Below are 10,998 nucleotides of genomic sequence, written 5' to 3' on the forward strand. Positions count from 1 at the left end.
CGTGGTTGATTTTAAATTGCGGCGCCGGCGCCATTAAAAGTGGGGGCAGTTGGGACGAAGGTGGGCGGCGGAGGCTCGTCAAAGGGCTTGCCTCCTAGTGAGCCTGTGCAGTGGTCTGCTCACACGCCTCCCGGTTAGCTGGAGCAGTGGTCTGCTCGCACGCCTCCTATCGACTCACACGCTTGCTTGGACGGCACCTGCTGATGAGAAGCGGGACTCGTGGTGGCACATAAACGCCCACGGTTTGAATAGTGAAAGCGTTCGCCTTAACATGACAGGTCTTTGTTCCAAAATACCTTGGCTCTTCATTTGTGCAACTTCTCATAAGTAGCTTGTCTCAAATTGAAGAAAAAATTACGTAGGAATATTTGTGCCATATCACGAGACCATGCTCAGTTTCATGAATTTCCGGTCACTTTTGAATTTTCTGAAATTTAAAATCCAGGATTCGAAACAATATCATAACCTGCATCATGCAATAAATTTTCAAGTGATACATCTTTCTTGTTGTATTTCTTAAGAAAGGATCTGGTCAAACATTTTGCTTAGTTAGACTTCAGACAAGTTATATATGCAGAGTAAAAGGATAATCCCTCCGTACCAGTGCATTGCCTGATATCTTAACTCAAGTACTAGGACGAACAAACGGGGCTCAATTCTATGCTCAACCTGGTGTAGTACTCCTATTAGTAGTAGGCAATGGAGTTGACGGGTGACCTTGGGTAGCGGCGACTGAGGGAATTGAAACGTGCTTGACACGGTAGGTAACGTTGTCTAGTTACTAAAGCATCCCTCCATTGTTCATCGATCATTATTGACCGGGACATGAGGGGAATTTCCTAGGGCTGGAATTCTGGCCACCAGATATTTTGACCCAAAACACGGAGGCTTGACTGGTTGGGGTTGGCTAATGTGTGTACCACACACACCACCAGAAGGACACGAGCCCGAGTTTTTTTCTCTTTTTGGAGGATCAACACGAGCCAGGGTCTGGCTGGTACGCCGTTGGGTCCTACCATTCGAGAATACGAAATGAATCTTTTAAATTGCCGAACGAATCTATGTGTATTACAATGCTCGTATTTTCCTTGCAAATAGTAATCTCAACGTGGTAATTGATTTATGATGAGTTCTTGAATTAGAGTGAGTTTGTGATATAGTCATCTCAATGTGGATTTCACATTTCATGGTATCCCTAGTAAGTTTTTCATTGCAAATTCAAATTTAAAAGATGAAGGGTATGGTGGTGAGAAAACTTTGCACTCCCTCCGTCCCAAAATTCTTGTCTTCGATTTTTCTAAATACAGATGTATCAAGTCACATTTTGGTATTAGATACATCCTTATCTAGACTAATCTAAGACAAGAATTTTGGGACGAGGGGAGTATGTATCAAGCATATGACCACACACACACACGAATACAACAAGAATTCAGTAAGTATAGTGCATCTATTTTTCCAAACCATGCATGTATGACACGAATTCAAAATACTCCTTATGTTCCTAAATATTTGTCTTTTAGAGATTTCAACAAGTGACTACATACGGAGCAAAATGAGCGAATCTACACTCTAAAATATGTATATATACATCCGCATGTGGCAGTCCATTTGAAATCTCTAAAAAGACTAATATTTAGGAACGAAGGGAGTAAAATGTAAGACATGCATGGTCCTCAATTCAATATTTAAAATGAACAGGAAACTGAAACATGAATATTAAATCTAGTACTACATACATGCAAATGTTGTGTTTAGGCGGAGCTATGTAGATTGTCGGGGGTTAACCCGTCGACCTTAGATAAAATTGTGAAGCTCTATTTAGGATTGTTTAGATTGTATTATTTGAAAATTATATTTGTCCCCACCCTCCCAAACACCGATTGGTTGTGCACCCCCCCGGGAGAATATCATGTGCCCCCACACCTTAGATGCTATATGCTGATACGAGTTGCTTGGAGCTTGTAGATCTGAGATATAGCAGCTCACATGATATCTTAATATTTTTACAGGAAACCTTAATGAGTTTAAGAATTGCACACAATTTGTACAAAAACTACTCAGATGCCCTTGGATCCCATATCCAACGACCTCGAAGCTCGTATCACCGTAGCATCTAAGATGAAGCAGAACCTCATATTCTCCTGTATGTAAGAATATCATGTGCTACCACACCTTAGATGCTTTGGTGATACAAGCTCTTCGGAGCCGTTGGATTTGTGATCCAACAACTCCTCGGTGGTTTGAATGTTTTTTTTGTAGAAAAGCCCCCAATGAGTTCGGCCACTGCTTACAAGCACAAAGACTGCTCAGATGCCATTGGATCTTAGATCGAACGACCTCGAAGCTTGTATCACCGTAGCATCCAAGCTGTGAGAGCACCTGATGTTTTCTCGCACAGGAGAATATGAGGTGCTCCCGCACCGTAGATTCTATGGTGATACGAGTTCCCGGAGATCTAACGGCTCACATTAGGAGGTTTGAATGTTTTTGCAATATATGCCTGAGAGAGTTTGAATTGCGCAGAAAGTGCAAGTACTATGCATGTGGCATCTAATCACAGATCATACGACCTAGATGCTCGTATCACCGTTGCGGCTAATTAAGCTACGGGGAGGACCTGATGATTTCTCGCACAGGAGAATATGAGGTGCTCCCGTACCGTAGATTCTATGGTGATATGAGTTCTCGGAGATCTAACGGCTCACAGTAGGAGGTGTGAATGTTTTGCAATAGATGCCTGAGAGAGTTTGGGAATTGCGCAGAAAGTACAAGTACTACGCATGTGGCATCTGATCACAGACCATACGACCTAGATGCTCGTATCACCGTTGCGGCTAATTAAGCTATGGGGAGTACCTAATATGAGCAACGGGGAGCCGTTGGATCCAAGATGCAGCGGCACACACGAGGCCTGAATGTTCTATTTGCAAAAAAACCTTGGGAAGTTTGGAAATTGCACATAATTACAAAGACTACTCCCAAGCCATTGGATCTCAGTTCCAACGATGTAAAAACTCGTATCACCATAGCATCTAAGCTGCGGGGTGGATGTGATATTCTATGCCGCTGTCATTTTTGTTCCTAAACTTGCAAAATACGTGTAAATCGTGCCATTACTTGTCTAACCACGCAAAGTGTTTGTTAAAAAAACCATCCTACACTAAAATATCACAAAAAACACACGGGGGTCCCACTTTTCATTAATCAAATTTGGACCTAAAACTAACAAATCTGACAGACGAGATTCGAACTGGCAACCTGGACTACAAAGCATAAGTCGATAGCCTGAAACAACAACGGTTGTTGGCTTTGTCCCATAACTTGATTTTCTACAGTATTACGTTGTGTAGAGTAAAGGGAGTGGCTCGTCAACACGTGCATGACCGTTGACTCACTTACTGGTGGGTCCCAGGTCTGCAATCTCTCTCTCCTCTCCATCTTCTAACCTTTAGATGCACGGGCACACACGAAGAGCGGCGCTAGCTTGTCGTGGTGTTATTATAACTAAAAAAAGCTTGGAAAATAGAAGAATCGCCTAGAACAAGAGACGGTGTGGCTGGTCGAGATGGAGCTAACCACACCTATCCTCCATACCACATTAGCATGATGAAATTGTGTGGCTAGTGGGGTGTTTTCGACCGACTGGCTGGGTCCCGAGGTCGAACCATAGGTAGTGCGTCTGATACAGTATATTTTTACACGCACATTTTTCCTCCGTGCCGAGACGTGGCACACCGTACCACGTGGTTTCAGGGTCCTCCCGGGTGGTGCACACATATATTCTTTCGTGCTGAGACGTGGGACGCCCTACCGTGCGTTTTCTGGGTCCTCCTCGGTCATAGCGCCGAAGCAAGTAAATGTGTCGTCAAATCATGAAAGACCACCTTTCCCGCTGAGTACATTTGAAGCACGGTGGCTAGCTAGTTGGGCTAGTGCGACCGATTAGCTAGGCCGCCGCCACATTTGTTTTTTCACCCCTTTTTATCTCCTTGTCGGCATGTAAATTTAAATATCTAGCGCGGCGTTGCTATGGTTTTTGGGTGCGGCAGGCGCGATAGGACTTTAATTTTTTTGATTGACGGGAGCATGCGCGGCAGGATTTTTAATTTTTTGATTGACGGGAGCAGGTGCGGCAGCAATTAGTCACGATGACTCCGCCTGTAAAACCCACTGCTCCCTGATGTGAAAAGTCGTTGACTTGTGTTTTCCCATGGTGAAAACCAAAAGATTCACCGTGCTCCTTGGCTGGCTCCCTCTGCCTTCCCGTAGATTGCATTGCCTTTCAACTGTTTCGCCCCCTTTGCTTCCTCTCCCCATTGCTTCTACCTGGTTCCATGGCGGCGCACCAGATCACGGAGTCTGAGGTGAGGCGCCTGACACAGAAGCTCCAGGCCAAGGATACGGAGCTCAGGGCCAAGGACGTGGAGCTCCGTGAGCTCAAGGAGGAGAGGAGTTCCATGCTCCTCCTTTTGGTGCGGGAGTACATGGAGCTTCAAAAGCGGCAGGCTTCCACCACAAAGATGCTCGAGGCGTCGGCGGCGTTGCTGCAGAAAGCAGGAGATACGATAGGCGGTCAGGAGAGCCGGCTGGAGCGCGAGATCGTGACGAGGTCCAGGATCGCCTCAGCCACTTGGTGGACCATGTTGCCACGCACGTGCTGCAGTTGCGCGATGCCTACCGTCGTGCCAGCGCGACCATGCCGGCCGTCGGGCTAAACCCGTTCGACCACCCCGTCGACTTCAACGAGCTGCGGCTTCCTGACATGGTCTCCTTATTCACCTATATCTCCAAGGAGTTGAGCCATCTTCACGCGATGGTGGGGGCGGAGCTCAACAAGGTGGGGTTGCGGGCTGCCGTCGCCATTGCTGGGCGAATCCTCTCAGGGCTCCGTCACCGGAATCCATTCATGCCATTGAACGACGTCTTTGACAAGATGGTTCCCTCGACTGGGAGCGGGCTCTGCGGGCGGTGGCACCCTACATCACCAACGTTGTGCGCCTCGAGAAGCAGAGGGACTTCGGTGGTGTTTAGGCATCCTCTTCATGGGCATGTCCATGTCTCGGCGCAACATCACCGTTGGATCAAACTCAGACGGTGCAGATCAGTCACTGTAGCACAAAGCGTGTGGGTGTGTTTGGTTGCATTCTCATCTCAATATAGTTGTTCCCTCTTCGTGCATGCTCATCTCAGCACCCCTCTTCATGCATGCTCCTAGTGTATTTGTGTTAACCTACTAGTGTGGACTCATGCACCCTTCATGCACTCTGCCAAACACCCAATGGGTCGAGAAGGGAACTTTTTCTCCCATTCCATGCACCCTTCATACACCCTGCCTAACATTGATTCGTGCTTCATATGGTTCATGCTCCGTGAAGTACTATAGCACCGTACTCTCCGTGCGCTGTAGACCTAGTTCTGTTAACATTGATATCACCGTTCATTCTCGACCAGACAGTAAAAAAAAGGGGGTACTATGTTACATTACTGTTCATATAGTTGACATGCGCACAACATCATTTGTTATCGTCATATCTTACTACACTAGCAACAAGATTATGTACTACTGATGTATGAATCACTGCGCATGCCTAGTAGTAGGAGCACTGTGTAAGATCAAGTGGCTGCCGTGTTTTGCACTCCTCCGTCATAAGAGTGAAAACGCTTGCTATAATCATTTTTTTCTTTAGAAACAGTGGACACGCTCTACCGTGTGGATCCTCCTCGATGGTCGTCGGGAACCTTGCTACTCACTTTCGCCGACGTGTGGGACAGCCAGCATCGGGGTCCACTACCATGCACTAAATTAGTCCATACTAGAGTGCCCAACTGCACGGTAGACTACCCCGATTGAAGCGCCATAGTAATGCTCAATGAGCCATCAAATCACAAAACCCCACCTTTCCAGCAGTAAGTTGGACGGACGAAGCAACCATCATTTCACTCTTCTCCCTCAGCTTCCTCTCTTGAAGAAAACCCCAACTCGCTTCTCCCTCATCTTGTTCCTCATTTCTTCAAGAAAACCCCGACCTACTTCTACCATTGTTCTTCTCTCCCATAGAAGGAAAGGTGAGCGCATCAATGGTGTTAATTCTGGCCAAGGCCGGGTCTTGCAACCCTGAGACTGATCCTATAACTCCCTCTCTGTTCTTCTTCTGGGTTTGTGATTATGGTTTCTTTTCTTTTATTTCTATTTGACAGTTTCTTGATGGAACCTGGAGCACCGGCCGAACTGATGTCTATGGCTCTGGCCAAAACCGTCGAGGCTCAGGGTGCGAAGAAGCGCAAGCACCCGCCGAGACTACCACAGACAAGCTCAAGGCCATCGCCCTGTCCAAGGCCCCCTCTCCGGGATCCCTCATTAAGCAAGTCCAGGTAATATCTCTTCTTGACGATATTTTTCTCGATATTGATCATGTTTTTCAATCTAACACGCAGTACTAGTAGTACAACTTTCTGGGTGATCTTGCATGTGTTTTTTGTGTGCCAAATGACGGTTCTAAATTCCTCTTTTGACCAAAACATGCGAGAGGTTGACACTGATTTCTTATAGATTACTTTCAACTACTTTATGAACATCAATGCTACCTTTGAAGGGAGTATATTTTCCTCAGTAACTTGTGTTATGGATATTGCAAGTAATCCCTCTGCTCTCATGCCTTTGAAGACATGTTCTAGTGTCTTTGTTCACTCATTTCTGTGCGTATATGTAGTAAAATATCGAAAATCATCTTATATTTCTGAACAGAGGTAGTAATAAAATATTTGGTTTCTGTTTGAATTAGAACCAGGTCCGCGGTGGAGATGAAGTTCTCAAAGTCATGTCGTGTGAACTGGAAGACCTGAAGATGAGTTCTACTACTAAACTATCCAGTTGTTGTGTCCTTGTCGCCACGTGTCCTGAACTAGTATTTTCCTGTAGCATTGTTGTCAGGCGTGTTCTCGAGGCTATACTTGACCACAACAATTTCCTGACTGTTCCTTCGATTACGAAGGGTGTGGTTCTTGTAAAGCTTCCCGACAAATCTGATGTGGATTGTCTTCATCGTCATGTTTATGAGTGGAAAGACCACTCTGTTAGGTTCTCCAAGGTTGACGAGATGGTGATGGTGCTGGTAGACATCTCTCACGAAGTCCATGGCCTAGTCAGTTATGCGGGGTTCATCCTGTAGGTCGGTGGCAAGAAATAGTCTACAGAGTTTAATTAGTGCAACTTTGCTTGTCTGCAGTAAGTACTATTGTTCAGTACTTGATTTGTGTGTGTGAACCCTGTATTATTTAGTACTACCGCTTCTGGTGTGTGGTGAGTCCTGAGAACAGTCTATGTTAATGTCTGTCCACTCAATTCAGTTTGTATATTTTGAAGTATCCAGATCATCTTTTTTGTGAGGGCGGTTTATCAATTATGGTTACACTCCAATATCTGTATGCACTGCAGGGTTTATCGTACCCACCAGGATTTCCAGTCCCATGGATGTTCGGTCCATACGATTTGTCACGACCTTTGGACTGTCCTGCTTGTGGGCATAAGTGGGGGCCCTGCATGCCACACGTAGTTGGATGATCAATCTTCTGTTTAGAACTTGAACATAGTGATTTCCTGGTAAGGATTCACTCGTGTCACATCAAGTAAATCTTATTGATTTACTGTCTAAATCTTATTGATTTAATGTCATGTTTTCTTACTTTGGCTGCAATTTTATGATGCAGCTTTTGCCAGGTGACATTCAAGACGGAATAAACTATTTGGTTTGCTCTACGATGGTTATTTTTGCCGGTTTCACTTCTTATGTCGTGTCAGTAACGAAGGCACTGTCCATCACTTATATTACTGGACACAATTGGATCAGTCTGTTGTCTGAGCACAATCTGAAGCCCTATGATGAACTGCTGTTTGGTTTAACAAAGACACCACAATTAGTCCTTCTCGCGTTTAAAAGAAATGAAGAAAAAGACTGGATCACGGTCACGGAGCCTAGTCAAGTTAGAAAGCTGATCATAGCAGACCAGAGACAATCGCTGCTGTTTCGCACATCGGTACCATCTTCAGCAACGGATCGAGCACCGGCACCTTCTCCGATGGCACTTGCTCTAGCACTGACACCGGCAGCAACTCAGTCTGATCCACCTGAAGATTGGGCACCGACCGTGTCAGCCGATCAGGCTGATCTACCGAAGGATCGGGCATCGACACCGGCACCTGCTCCGACACCGGCACCAGCTCCACAAGGAGCACCATCTTCGGCAGCACCAGCGGCACTACCAGTCGCACCGGCACAGGCACCAGCAAAGGCTCCGGCACCTGCTCCAACACTTGCACTTGCATCTGCTCCGGCCCGTGTAGTGGCAACAAAACCAGCAGTTGCACCGGCAACAGACTGGGCTGCAGTTTGCACTACATGTACCAAAGTCCTTACAAATACCGACATCTCCACCTTCTTGGTAAGTATTGGCCGCCCAAGTGCTTCGTTCTTTTTTCTTTTCATGTTGTTTCACTTGATTCACGGTGTTGATCTAACTTTTTGTGTATGTCTTCTTGTTTGCAAATAGAGAATTCCTAGAGCAACGAGGGAGTCGTTCAATAATCGAGGCGACCGAGGCCAAGTTTCTCTTACCATGCGCAGCCTTGGTGTGAATGAACCTGCTCAATGTACCGTAAGTACAAAGGATGGTCGCATGATGATTGATGGATGGTCAAGGTTCAAATCTAAATAAAATCTTGCGGTAGGGGATGATGTCAAAATCGAACTTTCTTGGCAAGGAGAGCTGGTCCAAATCAACTTTGAAATTCTTCAGTAGCAGCACGCAACTACCGAACTGATCTATCCTCCGAGAGATTTTGATGTAATTATCTGGCATGGTGAAACAAGTGTCCTGTGTGTATAAGAAGTACGATAGTATTATTTATCACGTAGGATATCGTTGCTAGAATTGCAACTCTGATTACTGGTTAGGAACTGTTGTTCGATTTCATTCTAACAGCTACCATGCTTTAATCAATTTTTTGTATTCGCCTTGCGACAGCATCTAAAACTAGCATCTTACCGATTGCTTGCAATATGAAAAGCGCTGAGGTAGAACACATGGGCCCCCAAACATGCAGGCCCACCTGCCTGTGGCCCAAAGTCCAAAACCGTGAGCATGTCTGGGTATTATATTCTCAGCTGAACCCCCATATTATGTTATATATATTCCCCTTGATTTTTCTTATGTATAAAGTTGTGATATAAAAGAATTTTATATTTCTTTACAGACGGAGTATCTCTCTATCAAAAATATATTTATGTGTAACTAGTTACTCCTGCCTTTCTACTTCCTTTCGCTGATATGTGGTGCATCCAGCAACGGGGTCCACGTGCCATGCACCAAATTAGAGTGCACAACTGCACGGTAGACTCACCCCGATTGTAGCGCCGCAGTAATGCCCAATGAGCCGTCAAATCACAAAAACCCCCGCCTTTCCAGCTTTAGCAGTAAGCTGGACGGACGAAGCAGCAATATTTCACTGGGCCTAATTCCCCTTCTCCCTCGTCTTCTTGTTCAGAGAAAAACCCCTCTCGGCGATTGCATAGGGTTTTCTCATGGAGAACCAGGTATGAATTCTTCATCCATCCCCGATAAATTCAAGTCCCTTGGTCGCGGGTAATCCTAGGATAGCAGCCGCCGTCGTTGATGCATTTTTCTTCCTACTAAATCTAGTGTGTTTTATTTGCAGTACCCAAAGTGCGAGGACCCTATAGGTTTCTGCGCCCTCGGCGAGACGCCACACTTATCCCTTCTCATCCTAACACAGGATTTTAGAACGCACACAGTATGTTCCTAGAATCCTCTTTTCTATCCGGAAGGGTGGGATTTTTTGAACATGCTGTCGACTAATTTGGAAATTTGGATTGCTATATTTGGATAAAAGGTACTAGTACCCTGTTCAACACTGACGTGAAGGAGGAAATTATTTCTAGATTTGGATAGGGAATACATTGTTTTTCCTGCAGTGCATTCCTTGCTCTGCCAGAACACATGTACTCAAGATGGTCGGCCTTGCCATAATTGAATACACCAGTTTAATGGTCACACTGAAGACAAGCCATGGATATATGTTCCGAGTTGGGTTCATGAACCAAGAAGATCGCTGCTTTTTTATGGCCGAACTTGGATAAACTTTCTCAAGTGTTACAGACTGAAAGTTGGTGCACGAATGTTGATGGAACTAGCAGAACCTGGTCTCATCTTCCACCCTGATGTCGTTCCAATTGTTTGTCCATGTTAGTTTGTATCTGGTTCTTGCTTGTTGCCTCGATTACTTCTTAATCCACCTATTATGTGTAACTAATCAAAATTTAACTTTAGAAGTAGCAACGAATCTCTCACGAAGAAGCTAGTTCTAACTAATATTTCTTATAATTGGTGGCACGTGTAGGTTATTTCAAAGTTAAGCAGGCTACTCGTTTGTTATTCTATAAGAACTCGACTATTACTGATGGCACTAAAGTTGACTGGGACGACATCCACAAGTTCCTACACTTTATTGATCGTCTTGAGGTCCTTGTGGGGCGTTTCAATGGTGGAACGCCACATGGGATATGTGTGACACTGCTGCACACGTTGAACAGGTCCAATTGTGTCGAGAAACTTATGGTACGAGCTGTTTTCTGTTATATATGATGAAGGGGAGGAGGGGCAGCGTTTAGGCCGTCGTTGACAGCGAGGGAGGAGACCCACTGCCTGCCGCACAGTTATCTCTGGCCGAGCGCCAGTGCGGGAGGTCCTCCGATCCCTTCGTCGCTGCCCTAGTGTGGGCAGATCCGGTCTCCAGTCGTCCACCTATCCACATCCTGACGACCTTCGGGTATATCTTCCTTCGAAACCGGCCTAGCTATACTTCCCCAGCTCGCTACATCGCTGCATGTGCATCATTTTCTACCTCTCAGCCCCCCTCATAGCTAGGCTCGATCGGATGGTCCAGCATCACCTAATTTTTTTCTATTGTTAGAGGTAAAG

The sequence above is a fragment of the Aegilops tauschii genome, chromosome 4, assembly GCF_002575655.3.
Source record: "Aegilops tauschii subsp. strangulata cultivar AL8/78 chromosome 4, Aet v6.0, whole genome shotgun sequence".
Lineage (NCBI taxonomy): Eukaryota > Viridiplantae > Streptophyta > Magnoliopsida > Poales > Poaceae > Aegilops > Aegilops tauschii.